The sequence below is a fragment of the Ixodes scapularis genome, unplaced genomic scaffold (genome assembly GCF_016920785.2).
Source record: "Ixodes scapularis isolate PalLabHiFi unplaced genomic scaffold, ASM1692078v2 PGA_scaffold11__112_contigs__length_91849675, whole genome shotgun sequence".
Taxonomy (NCBI): domain Eukaryota; kingdom Metazoa; phylum Arthropoda; class Arachnida; order Ixodida; family Ixodidae; genus Ixodes; species Ixodes scapularis.
Window position 1 is genome coordinate 66,004,222 of NW_024609837.1, and position 20,956 is coordinate 66,025,177.

The window sequence follows — 20,956 nt, forward strand, 5'->3', positions numbered from 1 at the left end:
CCCCAAGTCGAGCTCTGAGCGGCGAGCCGCCCCAGTAAATCTGTAGCTGCAAGTCGAAAGCTGTGTCGTCTGTTTCGTCTTCTTGTGTGTTTCTTTCGTTTTAATTCAACGGAATCCATCCGCGAGACATGGGCCGGACGGGCCGTCCAGACCAGGACGTAGGCCCTTACACAAAATAAAGTTTTGCTTGCTTGCTTGGAGATAGGCGCTGCCGCCGTCAACATAGGCAGCGGATGCAATGCGAGTTTCCGAAGAGGTAGCGTAACTTAGTGGTGAGATGTCTGCCTCATACGTGTCAGACCCGGGTTCTATTTATGGTGTGGGCCGGCTTACTTCTTTTTATTTTTTTTCTCGAACATTTTGTTTTGTCGAGGCATTTGGCGATATTTACATTTCTTTTTTACCATTAACACTAAAAAAGTGAAAGCCGTTTACAACTCCCTGTAACAACGAATTAGAGCGCAGCTCTTGAGGAGGAGGAGGGAAGGGTACTGGGGGGTGAAGTGACCTGGGGGGGTCACGTGACCTTGGGGAGTCACGTGACCATGCCGATGATGTCATCAGTGACGTCACTGATGACGTCATCAGTGACGATGACGATGCGGACTCCGATGACGTCATCAGCGATGATGACGATGACGATGCGGATGTCGGTGACGTCATCAGTGACGTCACTGATGACGTCATCTGTGATGATGACGATGACGATGCGGATGCCCCCCCGAAGTCACGTGACACCCCCAGGTCACGTGACCCCCGCCGAGGTCACGTGACCTCCCCGATGACGTCATCGTCACTGATGACGTCATCGTCATCATCACTGATGACGTCATGTGACGTCACTGATGACCTCACCGGCATCCGCATCGTCATCGTCATCATCACTGATGACGTCATCAGTGATGTCACTGATGACGTCATCTGTGATGATGACGATGACGATGCGGATGCCCCCCGAAGTCACGTGACACCCCCAGGTCACGTGACCCCCGCCGAGGTCACGTGACCTCCCCGATGACGTCATCGTCACTGATGACGTCACCGGCATCCGCATCGTCATCGTCATCATCACTGATGACGTCATCAGTGACGTCACCGGCATCCGCATCGTCATCGTCATCATCACTGATGGCGTCATCAGTGACGTCACTGATGACGTCATCAGTGATGATGACGATGACGATGCGGATGCCGGGGACGTCATCGATGACATCATCGGGGAGGTCACGTGACCCCGGGGGTGGTCACGTGACCTGGGGGTGTCACGTGACTTTGGGTGGGGGGTCACGTGACCTCGGGGGGGGGGGTGTCACGTGACCTCGGGGGGTCACGTGGCTTCAGGGGGGTCACGTGACTTTGGGTGTCACGTGACCTTGGGGGTCAGGTGACCTTGGGGGCCACGTGACCTTGGGATGACCTTGGTTACGCCGACGGCGACGCCGACGGCGACGCCGACGCCGCTCAAGCCGGGAACGGGCCCCTAAGAGCTGCGCTCTAAAAAAACGAATGTTGTTGACGAGACATCGCTAAACTAAATCGTATCGACTCTATTTACGGAAGTGCATGGGGGGCAGCGGGGATTGGGTTGCCGACCGGACGCCGCAAAGCGGCGTGTACGGGGGGTGGGAGGGCTAGGTGGGTTAATAGATTTGTAATTAGCAGCCGCACACCGTCACCGCGAAGCGGCGTGAACGCAGGCGCGGGGGTGGGTTAACGCGCTTCGAGTGATACACGAGCAGCCCATCCGACGTGAGCGTCGTTGTTAGGGGTTCTATCGCCTGTACCGTAAAAGGAGCAGTGTGTGCACCTCCTGTAGTGGGCAAGAATTCCTACATTGGAGAGAAGCGGGGACAAGCCCTTTCTTCAAATGCGTCAAGTCTCCTTGAGCTTCGGAATACAAAGAAACACCACTATTCGGAGCTAATCCCACAGTTACTCGACCTCTCTTGCGTCGTGTCTGTTCGCTTCCCGCGCCTCGTAGCAGTGTTGTTGCAGTGGGGGGGCTCGTTAAAATTTTTGGGGTTTTTTGGACTATCTAAATCACTTTCTTCCTTCCCATCCCCCCCTTTTCTACTCCGCATGCTTCCCCCTCTGCAAATATCAGCTGACCTTCCGACATCTTTTCTGTGTTGATAGGCAAAACAACCACTAAAATTAGAAAGTAATTTGTAATTTGAGTGGAAGTCACTCGGAAAAGTAGTTAAAGTAAACTACGAATTACTAGAATATAAATGTAATTAAAAGTTACTAAACTACCCAGAAAAGTAGTTAAACTACAGTAACTTGAGTAAAGTAGTTGAACTACGTACAAGTCTGGCCCGGCAGGCGCTCTGCGTAAGGGTTTTCACCTATCTGCCTAGCCCCGCACACCATCACATGGGCCAAGAAAGGTGTAGTTTTACTGCAGAGGAGAAATCAGCAGGGTCCAAGATGGTGACAATGGAGGATGGGGGACTGTTCCAGTGGCTGATGGCTTGAGAAAGGAATGACCAATTGAAAGCGTTAGTAGAGTCAGAAATGTGCTTGATGGTGCAGACGTTGTTGAGGCGAGAAGATGTTCGGTCGGGGGGTAATAACAAAGTGGTTTTGAGGTCGGGAATGTGGTAGTAGATTTTGTGAATAAAGCACAGCTGAGAGACTTTTCTGCGAAGCTGCAAAGAGGACATGGTTAGTTCAGTTTTTAGCGCTGAGACACTGAAAAAAAAAGTCATAAGTGGATGAAATGAAGCGAGCAGCTCTGTTCTGAACTGCCTCTACAGGGTATTGATGAGGTACAGTCGATGGGTATTCCAGATGGTTGAAGCATATTCTATTTTTGGTCTGACGTACGTGTCCAAGGTTAGCTTACGAACAAAGGGTGGAGCTCTTTTTAAGTTACGTCTGCTTAGTCCAAGAGTTCCAGATGAATCGGCAGTAATGACTTCAATGTGGTTATTTTAGGGAAGGTCAGATGTTAGTCTTACACCAAGGTATTTATACACAGTAGCGGTCTCAATCAGATCGGAGTACAAGAAGTAATTAAATGACAGTGTTTGTTTTTTTTCTTGGTGAAGTGGATTAGTTTGCGTTTATACTTGTTTAATGACATAATCCACTCTTTGCACCAATTGTTAATTTTCTCTAGATCTTCCTGAAGCTGGTTATTATTTTGCACACAAGTTACTTTGTTATGGATGACGCAGTCGTCGGCGAAAAAGCGGTTTTTTGAAGAAATCCCAATGGGGATGTCATTAATAAATATTAAAAAGAGTAAGGGCCCAAGTACGAACCCCAGGGGAACACCAGGAGATACATTTATTAAGGAAGATTTATGATCATCATGGACGTGACCTGTACACGGGAAAAAAGAAAGTCACGAATCTATGCAAACGGTTATTTGGTCGAGGCAAAAAGATGATAGCTTAGAAAGAAGGCGTTGATAAAAAACACGGCCGAACGCTTTGGAAAAAAAAAACAAAAAAACTGCGTCAGTTTTTTTCATTTCAAGGTTCAAGGTTCAAGGTTAGTGTGCAAGTCATGGATGAAGTCGCAGAGTTGTGTTTCGCAGGAAAGTACAGTCTCCGGCGATATGAAAGACCCACTGGGAGCGCGTGGCCGAGGCGGTGGCTGGTGGGGGCGCTGCGAGCGCTCCGGGCAGTTCCATTCTGCTTCGAGGGGAGGACGCTCATTCGGCACTCGGCACAAACTGATAAGCGCGTTTCGCTTTATCTGAGCCCGAGTGAGCGTCCTCCCCTCGAAGCAGAATGGAATTGCCCGGAGGGCTCGCAGCGCCCCCGCCAGCCACCGCCTCGGCCACGCGCTCCCAGTGGGTCTTTCATATTGCCGGAGAGTGTACCTTTTTGAAAACCGTGCTGCTGTTTAAAGAAAAGAAATGGGATGATAGGTGCCTCATGATATTGGAGTAGAGGATATGCTCAAGTAGTTTGCAAGAAATTGAAGTCAATGAATTAGGGCGATAATTAGATGTGGAAGAGCGGCTGCCCTGTTTAAAGACTGGGAATTACCCTTCCCACCTTTTGGTCAGATGGAAGGCACCTTTGAGATAAGGACTGAATAAAGATAAGTTTTAAATACTCACTTGAAATAACACTGGTGTTTCTTTTAAATTTTAGAGTTGATGTTATCGGTTCCAGCGGACGAAGTAAGTTTTAGTTTATCAATCAATGTTATAATACCGGCGGAGTTAACGTTAATAGGATGCATGCGCTCGTAAAGCTCTTCAGGGAGAGTGGGGACGGAGTCCAAGCACTCGTTAGTAAACACTGATGAAAAATATTCGTTAAACACAGAACTATCATGGTCGACGTTGCACATCCGACCATTCCTAACTCTCCCCATCTTCCTAAACGTCCGTGTGTGTCCGAACACCAGAAACCGGAATTTTAAAGGTTAAAAACGGCACGTTGCGAATATGGAACGCGCACTTTCATGCAAAGCTGACGTCAAGTGACTCAAATCGAAAAACATGCATATTTACAATATTGTTATCTCTTCTGGTGAAGGCTCAGCAACCGTTGCATCCGTTTTCGCGCACGAAACGGCGACTACCAGAGAAAGTAAGAACGCAGTGATTGCCTTTATTTTAACAATGTAAACACACTTGCAGGCGTGCGCTGATGAAGCCTCAAAATCAAAGCTCTCGTAGTGTGATTCGTGACTGTGCCGGCTACTACCCAACCTCGTTGTCACGCCACTTTCTGGAAGCATACACCAAAATTACAAGTAAACGCACAAAAGCGACATCGATACAATTATCTTCTAGAATATCACCTTATTTAGTCATAACTCTTTCAATAGGCACTACAAGTTGTATTTATTTCAAGAAGAAGAAGCAAATTTTTTTTCGTGAGAAAAAACAAAATATCAATGTTAAGTCTGGTAACGTTGTAATTTTGCCGAATCATTGCCAAATCTTTAGAAAAGTTGGACAAAAGTTGCGCCGAATTTTCGATTTGGGGGGGGGGGGGGGGGAGAGGGTCTGGTTTGCCCCCCCACTCAAAAACAAGTTGGTACGCCACTGCTTGTACATATGTTATATATAATATAAACGTAATACAGAACGCGTTATAAAGGTTGAAAGTACCAATTTTATATTTATGATTATCCCCGTAACCGCGAGACTACGTGCGGTCCCGCAGCTCCCCACACTTTTCGAATGAACCGGTCCGGGGCGACATTTTCTGCCCTCGTGCGTGCTCCGATTTCGGTAAATTTACGTTGTGTGTGAGCTGCTGTCTGTCTAAAAAGGAAAGCTGAGACTTTCAGAAGAACCAAGATGTTCAACGAACACGCATACCAAGATGTTTAACCAATGCGCTCTCACGACTCTATCTATGAAAAAATCCAGTCATCGCCGCAGGGAGGGCACACGAGCAAGAGATGGGTCAACAACGTTAAGCCTCCCATACTGCTGCCGCTGCTCTGGTGTGTGGTTCTTTTGATCCTTTTTCCCGTCGTTTTTCTGTCGTCACCGCAGTCTCGGGCAGTTTTTTTGTGTTCGCTTAATACTACGGCATTTACGTGGATTCGCGGAACAAGTCCTGCTGCGGTTTGAGTGACGTGTGGCAACTAGCCAACGATGACACTGGTCGATTATCGATAGACCTCTCTCTCGATAGAGAGAGACCTCTTGGAGTTCGTGTTCGAATGTTTTCGTGGCGGATATGGCGGGACGTATGGATACGATTGACAGGTGAGAAAAAACTTAATTACTGTCTTTCTTGGTCATGTGGGACGCAAGTAAAATGCTGCAGACGGTCTTTTGGGTTTTTATTTGGTGACAGAATGAAATTTTGTTCTTCGTCGTTATCCTTGTGCAGTTGCGTCGACATTTGTAAATATGCGTGGTAATATTCTAGTTTTCACTGAAAGGTGAATAACAAGCTTGTGTGATTATACAAAGTGCGTTGTTCGTGCTTATTTGTTCATTTATACTAATTTATTTTATTGCATTTGCCGCGTTTATACTAGAATCTTAACTGTATTAAGGTAATAGTATTCGTATCAAGGTTATTTAGGGTGAAATATAGACAAGATACAATGTCCTTCGTTTTTCCTAAAACATGTATTTACAAAACAAATCAAGAGTTCATATGCTTATACTAAAAGAAAAAAAGAAAACTTAGTTAAAGAGATGAAAGAAGGGGGAACGCAACAGTCACCATGTCTTTGAACAACCATGCCCACCAGCGGGTCTCGTGTCTGGAGCGGTCGTTGTCGGCCCACGGTTGTGGCTGGCAGTCAGGAGCGGGAGCGGCTGGCTTCCGTCAATGACCCAAGAGTCACCGCACTATGTGCTCTCTCGCAGTAGGAAGCCAGGCAGCGTAGATTTCTATGCGCTACCCTCGCTGGAACGAGACTGCTGGTCAGACAGCAGGAGCGAGCAGCCGATTGCCCTGACCGATAGTGTCGTTCCCTTCTCGCACGTTCTCCCGGCCAGTCCTTCGCACGCTGTTCGTGCACGCATTCCTCATCTCTTCCCTTCTTCGTTGTCTTTCCTTGTCCCTCCGAGCCGATCCATGGGTTGACTCGCACTTATTCTTTTGCACACTGAGTCACATCATCACAGCATTATTGTATAGAAAATAAGTTATAGTTTGTACTAAGGCAGCTCGAGCTCATGGGAAGAAGTAAATTAGTTTACTGAAAATAGTAGGTTTAGTACCCCTGCCACACGGAAAATTTAATATATTTTCATTAAATGATATGGGATTTATGCAGCTCAAGGTCTTGAGTGATTATACGAGCATCGCAAACTCGTTTGTCGACCCCATAATGACAGTCGATCGATATTACATTACTTTTGCCATGGGGCCGGGGTATGATGCAGGAATTCAGTGACTTTACGCGATAACATCACTTACATGATCGCAAGTGACCCTTGTCCAGCCGTGTTCGCGTTGACTACGTCTACCTGATTTTTAACTGATCTACATTGCTGTGTCCAATCACTGCGTGTCTCGCCATTTTGTCGAAGTATTTCTGTACAAAATATGCATTTCTAGAGCAATAATTGCGTGACTCAATGTTTTCAACTTAAAACAATATAAAAGTTTTCTATAGATGTCTTATACGCATACCTCATGCCATTTCGTACCGATTATTTAGCCGTGTAATATATTGCCCGTGTAATAAAATGTTTTCTGGACCCGTTGCTATGTGCAGCTTTCATTTTAGCTGATAAAAATTACGCGTATGTGACTAAAGCGCGTTACGACGGTCGATCCACGCGCGTTGTCTTCGCTTGGACGTGCGCCCCCGATGGCCTTCCTTTGCGACGTCACGAGAAGAGCGCTGCGGCCTTCCCTTCTATAGTGACATATGGGCCAGTTGGTACATGACCTATTTTGACAAGATGCACCGCAAGACAGGGACAGAGTAGGTAAGACAACACGAAGCGCTTCTCTTCAAGGAGGTGTGGAGAATACCCCCTCCGTACCCTCCCTCGTCCTTCTCAATGAGCTGGGCTCTAATTTCGCACTACAGAGATTTGTAAACGCCTTTCACTATTTTTTTTTTCAGGTCTGTTCATTGACAACATACGCATTTTTTTACTCCCGTTTGTGAATGACGATTCGTAGCAGATGAACCGCTTTCTTTTCCAAACAAGCAGTCGGTGAACTCTACTTCGCTTCTCCCGCGAAAGGCGAATAATGGCGAATTCCACGGTAGTTTCGGAGCGCGCCGGGATTGACTTTTCTGGAGCGGTTCTATCGCTCCAGAAAAAACCCCACCCCTCCTCCCCCTTTCCTCTACCCCCCCCCCCCCCACACACACACACAAAAACCTATTTTCTATTGTCATCTTGCATCCAAAGACTGGGAAGTTTAAGCGAAACTCGGATGTTTCTGATTCAGGTAGACCCTAAGAAAAAGTCTGGTCGTAAAAGGACACTTCGTGGTTCTTCGCTTTGTCCATATTTTCTACCCTAAAAAGTTCTATTAAGCACCTCTTAGAATGGTTCTTCGCGAAAAACATATAAGGGGGTCTTCAGGGTTACTATTTTTATGCAACTTTCTTATCGCCCAGTTACCGTTCTAGTGCGCCAGGGGGCGATTGTGCTTGAGGCAAAACCGCTCTCCGCAAGCTGAAAGAGTTCATGGGGCGTCGAAAAACCTTTCAAGAAACCTTCCTATTATGTGTAGGAAGAACTTGAGAACAAACATTTACTGTCAGAATGCTGTCGCCTATTAGCGGCGAGATGTTTTGGTGGCGCCCTCCTATGGTTCCCCCTTGTGACGTCATTACCTTGCGAACAACAAGTTCGATGGTGTTTGTAAATACGAGGGTGATTCAATAAATAAGGTGAATTTTTTTGTATAAGGACTTCTAATACACATAGAGGCTTACTTTTTAGTTATTTTTATTGTTTTACTACTTTTCCACGTGGATTTAATTTCTTATGCAGATTACAAACAACACTGTGAGAATTTAACCGAGTAACAAAGATGGCTGAACAAGAAGCATGCTCCAGGATTGAACAGCGGTCAGTTATCAAGTTTTTGGTTGCTGAAGGGTGCAAACCCGTAGAAATTCATAGGAGAATGTCAACTGTGTATGGTGCCACATGTTTCAGCCAGAAAAATGTCTACAAGTGGGCTAAATTGTTTAAAGAAGGACAGTTTATGGAGTGGAAGCACGCAGGCTCTCCAGTGAAGAAGAAGTTCAAGTCCCAGCGGTCCACTAGGACGGTGATGCTCACCGTTTTTTGGGATATGCAAGGCCCAATCACCAATTCATTTCTTGAAAAAGGAAGCACTGTGAACAGTGCCAACTACTGTGAACTGCTGAGGCAGGTCAAGAAAGACATGAAGAACAAACGCAGAGGTCATCAGTCAAAAGGAGTCATCTTGCATCATGACAACGCAAGGCCTCACACAGCAGCCTTAACGGTGCAGACCATCAACGAGCTCGGCTGGGAACTGCTCCCTCATCCCCCTTATAGCCCAGACCTTGCCCCTTCGGACTTTCACCTGTTTGGTCCCTTGAAAGCGTTCACGAGAGGCACGAAGTTTGAAAGTGACGATGAAGTCAAAAGTGTTGTGAGCGACTGGCTGAGACATCAGTCTAAAGATTTTTACGCTGAGAGAATAAGGAAGCTTGTGCACAGATGGGAAAAGTGTGTGACAGTGCTGGGAGACTACGTAGAAAAATAAAAAAAAATTAAAGCTTCTATCTGTATTAGAAGTCCTTATACAAAAATATTCACCTTATTTATTGAATCACCCTCGTAGCATGGTGGAAGCCTGAAATCATTGCGCTCTCAAAGCAACACTGCCAACACCGTCGAAATTAAAGTTATTTAATACCTCTTATTTCCGTCGATGGTATACCCTTCCCAACGTCATAGTCAGCTTTTGGGCCAATCGTGGAAGGCCGACCACGGCGACGCTTTCGGTCGCGCACGTCGCCAATATAGATGACAGCATTCTGCAGCCGTTCACAAGTGAAAAAGGGATATTTTGTGTTCTTTGATGTTACGTGCATGTTAAATGGATCGTGCAACGGCTTTTGCGCTTTCAGTACATATTCTGCTTAGAAGTAATTCTTGACGTCGATCATTTGTATGGCTGTTCTCTTCCCAAAATGCGTCGCAGAAAAAAAAATCAGCAGTGTCCTCTCTCAAGTCGCAAATAGCACAAGCGGCCACGTGTTCCGCTGGCGATTATATACCGCCAATGTCCATCATAGCCACCAGCTGCGAATGGCAGAGCACAGGGCACGGGCGGAGCTTCAGAAAATACTAGAGTTCGTCTATTCCCCTCTCTGATTGAACACGACCCAGTACTCGAATGCCTGCCGATGCTGTGATTCTCGTGAGCCCCAGTCGAGTGCTCGGGTGCACGATAATCAAGTACGTCATGATATCTGTTGACATACGTTGCGAATTTCCAGTGTCAGGCGACGTCACACGCGAAATCGTGGTGTAAAGTGATCTCCTGCCATAACGCTATGCGACGACTTGACGCCGTGACGCCGCGTGACCACATCGTATATTATCACGTGACACGTGACATCACATACTTAATCGCGGTGCTGGTACAAACCCGCCAGAAATCCCACCACTTTCCAATTCATTGTAATTCTGTATGTGACAGTTTTCCTACGGATTTCAAAATGCCGCTGTAAATGTTTTTTTTTTTTTTTTTTGTATTCTCAAATGTTCAGTCCGTGGGATTAACAAACACAATCTTACCCTGAACCGTTTTAAACTGGCTACCGTTGTTTGTTGTTGTTTTTTTTTTTTTCGGGTTCAGTTAAGAGATGGCAGCGACGATTTCGGTTCCGTTTGGTTCGAGTGCGGCTAAAAACAACGGTTCGGTTCAGGTTTTCGGTTTGGCTCATGTTCGACACTCTGGTCGGCACTGAAATTCTTTTTTCACAATGACAGTTCGACAACATCGAGCTTACACATTTTGCATGTCCTCCTTGTAAACGGACGCCTTGGGCAGCATGTAACTCATGGGGGTGTTGTCGTCCACGTATTCCTTGGAGATCTTGACGAAACCCTGGAGTATGAACTCGAGCTCCTCCAGATTCAGGATGCTGCTGAAGGTGACCGCACGATGGTCCTTCGTGCGGTTCGCGCAGAGGAGGAGTGAATCCACCAGAAAGGGGCCCCAGTCCCAAACGGAGTCTCTGATCTTCGTCAGAGTCTCGGTTCTTGGATCCTGCGAAACAATTTTAGAGCGCAGCTCTCAGGCGCCCGTTTCCGGCTTGTGCGGCGTCGGCGTCGCCGTCGCCATCGCCGTCGGCGTAACCACGCGGTTCGTTGTGGGTAAATTTCCCCGCCAATCTTAGCGGAAAAGTTTTCCCCGCTAAATGTAGCGGGAACGTTTCCCCGCTAAATTTAGTGGAAGATTTACCCGCTAAATTTAGCGGAAAAATGTCCCCGATAAATTTAGCGGAAAATTTTTCCCTAAATGGGGGGCGAGCAGGAGAAGAGGAAAGGCGTACCTTCCCCTCCTCCTCCTCAAGAGCTGCGCTCTAATTCGGCGTTACAAGAGATTGTAAAAATCTTTCAATTTTTTTTTTTTAGGAAAAGCAAAGTGGCATATGTACAAAGACAAAGGCTAGCTCCCAATCACGTTCATATCACCGCTTAACAACGCTAAAACCGTGACATATTACAAGCACTCAACTAAAGATGTGTCTTTTATGAACAATATTTGTACATCTTCAGGAGAAAAGATAAACTCGTTTGTCGGCTCGTGTAAACCAACTACGAGTACACATCGCAGAAAGCTGAAACTTCCTGAGAACGTGATACAAGCGGTTGTGACAAAACTAAGAGGTTTGAGAACGAACAAGACGTTATGTGGATTGAAAAATGAAGTCCACCAAAGGCTACCTAATCTTGTCAAAAAAGAAGAACAAAGTGTGAGCGCTTTTAAGAATTAATTGAGTTAATAACTGTACTGCAAGGGGAAAAAAACATTATTCACTAACTTGTTGACTTGTGTTTTTCACTGCTATAAATTACACGTACGTTCACAATCTCACTTTTTGTTTTGACGATATTAGGCTACAATAAACGTCATCTCATAAATAAATGTTTTTGTCTTCTTTTTACATTACCTTTTGATCCAAGTGCATTGATAATCTCAAGCATTTGCGTTCACATTCTCACGGGGTTCGAGCTTTCTGCAATGCATAGTTTATGTACGCGGTTCGAAAAACATGGTTCTCTTTTCTGATCAACGTCCGGTGTATTAATTCTGCACATAGTTTATTAAAAAATTAACAGAATTATTTTATTTAAATTTCTTCGGTATCTTCTGAGAGTACATAGCATCAGATACCACTTTTTTTGTTTTTCACATATTTTCAAATAATGTTACTGACATTACAAATGGTTTTGTTCTTTTTTTCGCAGATGTTTCAAACTTATATGCATGATGTTTTATCTAAGACGGAGAATAATAATAAAAATGGTCACTGAATACCTTTCGGATCACATTATCGACCACGGCGGATGTCGAATTACGAGAGTGAAGTGGCAATTATCAAATGAATTACCTAAAATTCGACGATTACCTTCTACAATCAAATTGTTAGCAGGCATTCCAATATACAACTTCCATAAATCCGTCACAGCGCGTGCGTTATATTTTGGGAACCTGTGGGCCAGGGGCGGAGCACGTATGGATTTTGCTTCCGATGAATCCCCACAATGCACAGTGTCGAGTTACGCACTTCGAGTTTTGGAATAAGTCTTTTAGAGAACAATTGATCGTGGTCATAATATGTCATAGCAGGTGTTAGAATATGGGTAATTAAATTCCGCTTCGCGCTATTTTCTGACGAATTTAGGACGTGAGCCAACAAAATACCAAAACTAGGCCCAAAAGAAAAAAAAAATGACGGAAGTTTTATTTGGAAGCGATATAAGCCACCGCCGCGGACGAGGGTAGCAAGTCACCTACAGCGGATATCGGTCACGTGACCGTTGGAAAGCCGCACCTTTCTCTGCTATTTCCTCGGTCAGCTTTTGGCGCTTTCTTCTGTCAGTTTCGCTATGGCGCACACCAGAGAGCCTAACTTCGCCAGAGCGCAGCGCGGAGCAGAGAAAGGTTGTCTGAATTCAAACATGAATTCAAACAGCTGCCAGGGCATATTTTGACGACAGACAGCACATCTCTTGTGTGTGCCAAATAAAATTATTATTTAACAAGTTAATTTAGTGGATTTTAAGTAATTAATTTTCTGATTGTCACTTTACACCAGGAACCCGACATTCGCTGCGGTCGGTGACGGAATTTCTGATTGAGTCATTTCTGTGTACTTTTTTAAAAATTATTTTTCGTCTTAAAAGCACCCCATATACATTTATATATATATATATATATATATATATATATATATAGAATAGGCGTGGTCGAAAAAGTTTGTCTCCTAGGCTGTAACATTTTTACTCAGTGATGGAACTGAAGGGATGTCGTATTCGAATGAAAGTTCGGAATCTCCTCTTTGCCTGGAGCATATAAATTTTCTACATAGTTTTCGCCGGCGGCGACGACCTTCCGCTACCTGAGTACTGCTTTCCGCATGCCGTCGTGGAAGATTTAAGGGTGGCTGTTGACAACACCAACGGCGACCTGCACCAATAATCACGTTGTCGGGTGCAAATTGTGTGACCTAGACATGTTCCTTCATGTTGGAAAACAGCCAAAAGTCTGGTGGCGTGCGGACCGCGGCCGTAAGGCGAATCAGGCAAAACACCTTGGAACTGCAGATTCTCCAGGGTGGCGTCAATGTCGTCAACAGCCGCGCCCTAAATCATCTACGACGGCATACGGAGAGCACTGCACCGGTAGCGGAAGCGTACCGCCACCGGTGGGGACTACATGGAACAGGTAGAGTGCGCCGCAATATGAAAGACCCACTCGGAGCGCCTGGACAAGCGCTCCAAGTGGGTCTTTCATATTGCGGCGCACTGCACATGCTCATGGGTAAGAGGGTACTCCAGACATTCATTCGAATGTAACATCTTTCAATTCCATCGCTGAACAAAACAAAAAAAAAAGTTACAACCTAGGAGGAAAAACTTAATGATCACCTCCTCGCAAATCCATCTTTCGGATTACGAGTCATAACAATGCGCCATTTACTATATCAGGTGCTAGGCGCCGAGCAAAAAGCAGAATAGAAAGCGCGGTAACCCATATTCATTCGCACGTTTCACTGTAAGGTTATTGTTTTTCACGTTGAACCAAATTGTAATTGTTGTATTTATGCATCGACTGTTTCCCGTAGAACACGACATGGAGCATGTATCAGCTGTATTTATATCTCACATATTTTTTCCCCTTGGCCATCATAACGTGCCCAATCAAATGAAACAATGTGAGCTGCTCCGATACCACCATGTAGACGGAGGGGGGGGGGGGGGGGGGGGAGGAGGCAGACGATGCCGTTTCGATGTCAGTGTGTGCTATCGTCGGGCTCGCAGCAAGACGCTGCAAAACATGCTGGCAGCGACACTGACGCTAGCCAGGCGGTGCTGCGTGCATCCAGTGATGATCACGTTTGGAGGCGAAGAAGCATAAATGCCTCGTCTTTTACGTCTTTTACCGCCATAAAATATAAATGGGCGAAACCTACACCTGCTAGAATAATCGAGGCCCCGAACATCTACTCTTCCTCCGTGGAACGTCATCACAAACGAATGGTACAAACTCGGCAATTGAAGCGGAACACGATGCCGAACGTCCCTTGCCGCGTTCATTGGAAACAAGGCCCTACCGAACTCTCACGCAGCACTCGCGTTGTCCGATTTGTGTCTTCGCTGATTTTCACCGTGATGGCGTCAAAATTCTGGTCCGCGGTTTTTGACTAGTACTTCTAAGTGGCGTTAGTTATGTCTAAGAGCACAGCTTACCAAAAGTGATGGAAGAAAAAGAACGCAACTCACCATCAGTGTGACGTTGACAAAGCTGTTCCGGCCAACGCACGGCTCGACGCTACCGGACCTTAGGGCCTGTAGCAGCTTGTCGTTTGTGTCCGGGACCGACTCCATAATGGGAAGGTGCAGGAAGGACGTGAGCCTTCCCGTGAAGGTGTAGAGCATCATGAAGGCCAGGAAGTGCAACGTCACCAGGAAGATGCGGACGCCCAGGCGCTTGCTGCGGGTCACGGACGGGTCTGCTTAAAAGACGACGAGTGTCAAGGTGAAAGCTAGAGTTCGTCTATGAAAGTGTTATCGCTCAAAGGCTGGAAGATACGCCAACACATACCCATAGACTAAAGCCGCAAAGTGCTTGCTGCTCGTACGTCATACAAACGACACGGTTTTCGCTGCCGACATGGTGACAGAATTATCAACGTCTTAATACGTATGTAAGCTTCGGACGTGACTGCAGAGAGATTTTCGTATGACCAATGGGACAGACATACCAGAAAGAAACACACCTCAGAGAGTCTCTGCAGACTGTATATTGTACGATGCATTGGCAGTGTGTTGGGGGTAAAGGTCAGTAGCATTTTGTCTCTCTCTGATCATTGGTAATTGAATATGCCTTTGTCCGTGTAGGGCGACCATGTTGGACTTGACTTGAGGGACAGCGAGGTTGCTGTGAGAAACAAATCCGTGAATTGTGGCACCGATGTGTTGACGGACATGGTCGTGTCTCTCATCGCGCTCGAGGGGGAGGGGGGAGGGCATACGGTCCATTCGTCACATGTCGATTCTTCATAGGGCAAGGGGTAGCAAGCCGTTCGTGAGGGCGGAACATTCTTCGTCATAGGATGATTCGCCACGGTAACCACTCGTCACATAAACCACCCAAGGTCATCATATAATTTGTTTTATTTGGTTCTGCTAGGAAACATTGTAACGGGGTCAACCTGCCTGAAACCCGTACGCGGTCAGCAAGGTTGATTGCGGACAAAAACTATTTAACGAAAACTGCAAGTATGGATTTTTGTTCGGAGCATTAAATCTTCTATGTAAAAGAAAAAAAAACTGGAAGAACAAAGAAATACTTTTAAAAAATGTGACAAAAAGTTTGATACTGGGAAAGTGAACCCCGAACGCAGAAGAAGCACGCTGATTGCAACGGGTGTTTTCGGATCACTGTTAGCTACTTTGGTAAAGACAGTCATCCAGAAAATCTGAGGGCAGTAGCTCGAAACACCGCATTTAAATATGTTGATATTCCTTCTCAATAAAAGTTTCCTTAAGTGTACTATGGAGTAATTTAGCTTTCATTTCTTAACGGTAAAAAATGAATCTGAAAAAAAAATATTTACATCGCGTTGATTATAATTTAATTTAAATTGACGTAATAGTTTTTATTACGAATTTCGATATGTCTGCAATCGTGCACGCCCACGTGTAAAGTAAGTATGAGTGCCGTCAATACGCAGGTCCCTGTATCCAAAGGGCCTAGTGACGAGGTTTCCCCGTGACGAGTTATCCTATGTGACCAGTTACCCCGTTACAGCTGGGCCATGACAATCCCGCGTGTGACGAAACCCAAACGAAGGTGTAGGCCCGTTTGTCACACGCAGATATTGACGCGGCCTTCAACGGTGCTAAGCGGGTGCGGTTCTCTATCGCAACCGAATCGGACCTCGAAAAAAAAAATCAACAATCGCGAAGGGAGGGCACAAGCAAACGTGGTACTGGCGAGCGCAAGATGGAATGGTTTTCTGTCCTTCTCACTGTAGACCTTTGCAACAATCGCCTTCTGCACGCTGCCATGCTGGGCTGTGGAACGCCTTCTGAGCATGCGCTGTAGGTTTGCTTTGCAGTATATCAGACGCTGCGCACTTGTCCACAGCTCAGTGACCCAGCATTCATCGCCCGGATGATAAGCGGTGGAAAGGTCTCTAAGCGACGTAGAATAATTCCCGCTAATTAGCTGGCCAAAATTGGAAAATCCTTGTACCGCCCCCGATCCGATGGAGGGGCGATCAAGAGGTGTCAAGAGTGTATCTCACGGCCCTCGGCGTCTTCCTGGGTTTCCTATCACCGACTATAGACCAATCACGCACAGGGAACACGCCGTGATCCAGCACTCGCAGTGAATTGTTTCGCAGTGATTGGTTTCGCCGGTGACAGCAAGCGCACGAAGACGACAAGCGCCTTGACGATGCAATTTTTGAGGCTGCCTGATTGGCTCTATCGGATCGTAGCGGCGGCTGCGGTCAGACTTAAAATGAAAAGGAACCATGCGGAGAGCACGTCCGTCTGCTTCTTGCGTATGATTTGCGGTGACGTCAGGACGACGCCGAGCTCTGATTGGCTTTGATCGAAAGGACAGTGGGTGGACCTCGATGCTAGATGCCTTCAGGTCTACCCACTATCCTTCATTCCGAACCGATCAGAGCTCGGCATCTTTATGACGTCATCGCAACCCCTGTGCAAGAAGCAGACGAACTTGCTCCGTATAGTCAGAATGGCAGGCTGACAGGCCGGTAACTTAATGTCATTCGAGAAAAAGGGAGTTACATTTCTTTCGTTCCGCGTGGAAGGGCGATTGGGATCGTAAGCCACTCCCCTCTGCAATGCCCTCGGTCCTGGAGGGTACATTAAATTATTTTGTAAATAATTCGTTAAAATAATAAAAATAAATAATTAAAACTCTTCCTTTAGACGCCATGACCCCGCTACTCACCCACGTCTTGCCATAAAAACAGCGCCAGGACGATGAAACCCGGGTCATACGTGAGAGCCCAGTTGTCGTGGTACGCGATCAGACGAAGCAGTGCCACGAGGAGCAGTAACGAGGCCACAAGGAGATTCCAAGCCTGCACGGCGGAAAATGTAATTTAGTTTAGTCTGTGAGCTCCCGGGGTCGGATAGCGGTCAATGCAATGCCATCTACCCCAAATAGCGGCCAGGCTCTTTAAATCGACCGCAAATATCGGTCTCTTAACCTATCGCGTTACCATTTTGTAGAGCGTTGGCCACAGATGGTTCATTTTTTTTCTTGTAAAGTTTGCAAAGAGAAAACTTACTTGAGGAAAAAGTAAAAAAAGAAAAAGGCTTAACTCCTGTGGAAACGCAGCGAAGCCACCGGTCTGCAAACCATATGGCGCCCTATGGTTTGAAGACCGGTGGCTTCGCTGCGTTTCCATAACAGTTAAGCTTTTTTTTTTTCTTTTTTTTTTTACTTTTTCCTCGGGTAAGTTCGCTCTTTGCCAATTTTATAGGAAAATGCACCATCTGCGGCCAACGCTCTACAAAATCGGAACGCAATAAGTTAAGAAACCGATTTTTGCGGTCGATTTAAAGAGCCTGGCCGCTATTTGGAACACGCGGTAGAATACAGACGTCGTCAACTGAAAATCCAGGCAGCGCCGCGCTTGAGTCGGCATCGGCCCCAGCGCGCCTTGCAGCGTCTCAGAACGAACACGCGGCAACGCCAAGACGGACACGTCTGCCGCTGTGCGGCGTCTCTCGTCGAGCTTCAGCGTGTTTCCCGCTAGGGGGCGGGTCGGGGATCCACCAGCGATGACGTCATAGGTAGGCCTCGTCTTCTAGCTGGTATTGGTCAAGTTGAGAGCGAGAAGCATTCTCGGGCTGCCGATTGGACGTGTTGTTGCAGCTTCCTGCTTGGGCGCGCGTAATCAATCAATCAGAAATGTTTTATTCGCTCGCTCTTTCGCCATCGGGAAATATTTTGGTGAGAACGTACCCCCAATGCAAAAATAGCGAGACAAATCTCAAAACCTCCGTCTGATGTGCTTGTTCTCATTACTGCGATCAGCAGTCGACGTCAGATTGTGTACGGCAGCGGAACAACTTGAGATTTGCAAAAGGAGGGCAGGTCGTCAATACAGGATGTTCGCGCCACTTCCGGTAGCCATGACAAAGGGAGAGAGAGATAGTTCCGGTTCTTCAATGCTTATCTTGTACTTGGGTGGGTGTGCTACGACTCTCGGTTCTCGAGCAAGCAATCGCGTGAGAGCTACGCTCTCATTTCTAGAGCATTTGTAGTACGATGGATTTATGAGCACGAAGCACGACACAGTGGTGTCGCGCTTTTGAGTGGCCGATGCGCACCGACACCAACAAAATGTCACAAGCGAAGTTTTATCGGTTATCTTGTCTCGAGACGAGGGACGCCGCCGCGAGCCCGGGTGATCGCACGACGGTGGTATTAGCAGACCGTGCTAGCCTAGTTGGATATACTGCTGACAGATGGCGCAACACGACAAACGCGAGGATGCGGCGCCTCCACCGACCATTTCCATAGAACAATAGGCCATTACGACACGTAGAAATGAAAGATGATACGGAGCTCCTTTGAAAGAAACCTTGAATACTAAAGCAAGCAAGTCAAACCATTAGCAAATTGTGCGGTAGAAAGACTCGCGTGGTGCTGAAGGGAGCGTAAAGGCTCGTTCACACTCTTGCGACCTCTTAAAACTAGGTGCATTGAAACCTCTTACAACGAAAGGACACACTGGCGCCATCTATTGGGTAGCAGTGTAAACTTGGCGGTCCGGCATATTTTTTATTTCTCTCGCGGAATATCCTTTCTTTCTTGGCTCGAAAAACTTTTGTCAACGTTATAAACGAGCCTTTCTCATATGTATTACGCACATTTGACCTCGGAAATCCCGTGAAACCCTCGCTCTTACGAAATTCAGTTCCAGGGTCACCGCATAGATGGCGCCAGAATGCCAGTGTGTTCCCTCGTCCTAAGAAATTTTAAGAGCTTTCAACAGGCCTCGTCTCTTTCTGTCCTACTCGGTTGCAAGAGTGTGAACGGGCCTTTATACTGTCGAGAGTGGTTATAACGAAGTCGGTTATAACGAAATAGCGGCTATAGCGAAGCGATCACGATTTCTCAGTCGTGTTTGCACTTTTTCAATGCATTTGTCTCTGTTTATAGCGAAGGAAATCGAGCGGCTCCCGCGGATATAGCGTAAAGAAATTTTGTGGTCCTTTCAAAATAATAATAAAATTCGAAAACTTTATTAAGTCTCGGACCGCCGCACTTTGCTGCCGCGGCCAAGAAGCCACCCAGAACAGGCTGCAGAAGATGCTGGAAAGGCCGCCGGCGACAGTCTCTGCAACGTCGTCTGCTTTCCGCTCCTGATCTGGGAAGTGACTTTGCCGCCTGGAACGCGGAGAAGCCGTCGTAGCATGCCCATAGGGGCGTTCGGAGCGCTAACGACAGCCTACCGGCGGAGATGACGGAGAGACCCTAGATTTAGTAGAGGGAACAGCAAGTACGCCTGCATTTGATTGTCGCGTGGCCAGTGTGGCGAGGAAACTGGGCGGAGAGGCGGACACGATTGCAGAAGGTGAACGCTCTTCAGTTTTGACTACTTGCATGCTGTAGCTCGTTTTGCAAACGCGGCCCACAAACCACGTGACCCTGATCGAGCAGTTGCTTCATCTCTTAATTCTAGGCTTTCTATACCGACGACAGACAAGCTTGAGCGCGAACCCTGTGCCGTGCGCTCTTCTTTGTTTGCTTCGTGATCCGTGTCGGCGTCCGGTTGGTGAGGTCGCTCTTCCGCGAAAGTCTACTTCGCTCAAGCACTGATTGGGAGAATCATCGGCACTGAAGGGTGGAGAGTTCTGGCACCGCTGGCACCTCGACGCAGAAGACGAAGGCAATCTCCTGGAATCAAAAGCGTGCCATCCATCCTCGACGGAGTGCGCATAAACGTAAAGAATGCCGTCCACCGCCGGCGTCCTTCGCGGGGCCGTCACAGCTGTCCACACGGTCCGTACGTAGCAGGATCTTTTTTCGATCGGAGCTTCTCGCAGTCGGCGAGAAGCGGCTCCGATTTGGCAGATGACGCGTGCAGGGAAGCCTCAACCGCTTTCTGCAGGCTCGATAAACATGTAATGATGATAATGTTTATTTTCCGTCAAAACACGAAGGATGGAGGGAGACCGACAAAAAAAGCGGCATCATGTAGCTTGGCGGGCCCTCGCCCCCCTTATATATGGCAGCAGTGGCACAACACGTAACCCAGAAAGAAAACCAAGAGAAAAGCTAACAATTCCAGAGATGACAACAGGACAATATTACGAAAAAAGGTGCGACTATATAAGAGGCTAACAAAAACCAAGTACATAAGTACATGCAAGCACAGCATTATTCAACTTAGCAAAATTAAGGTTATGAAACATGACAACAATTAACTAAGCAATCACATTTGAAAAAAAGCAATACTTGGAGATTTTTTACAGATGTTGTGGTAAGAACAATATTATGAGTAAGAAGAAAATTAATTCCGTAATTCCGTTCCGTAATATCACTTTTGGCGGTGTTCGTAAGCCTCCCCCTTCTACGTTATGAGCGTAGACGAGCAAAGCAAATCCATCTCTGCGTTTCCGAAGTTGGCCACCGGCGCGGCAACATTACAGCTGGAACTTGCAAAATATGGGATATGAGTCGTATGGGTGCTAATGATTATATTTGTTTCAACAAAGGCTCTTTAGAAGAAAAAAAAAACAATTTTGGTGCGATAATAGTGACGCGAG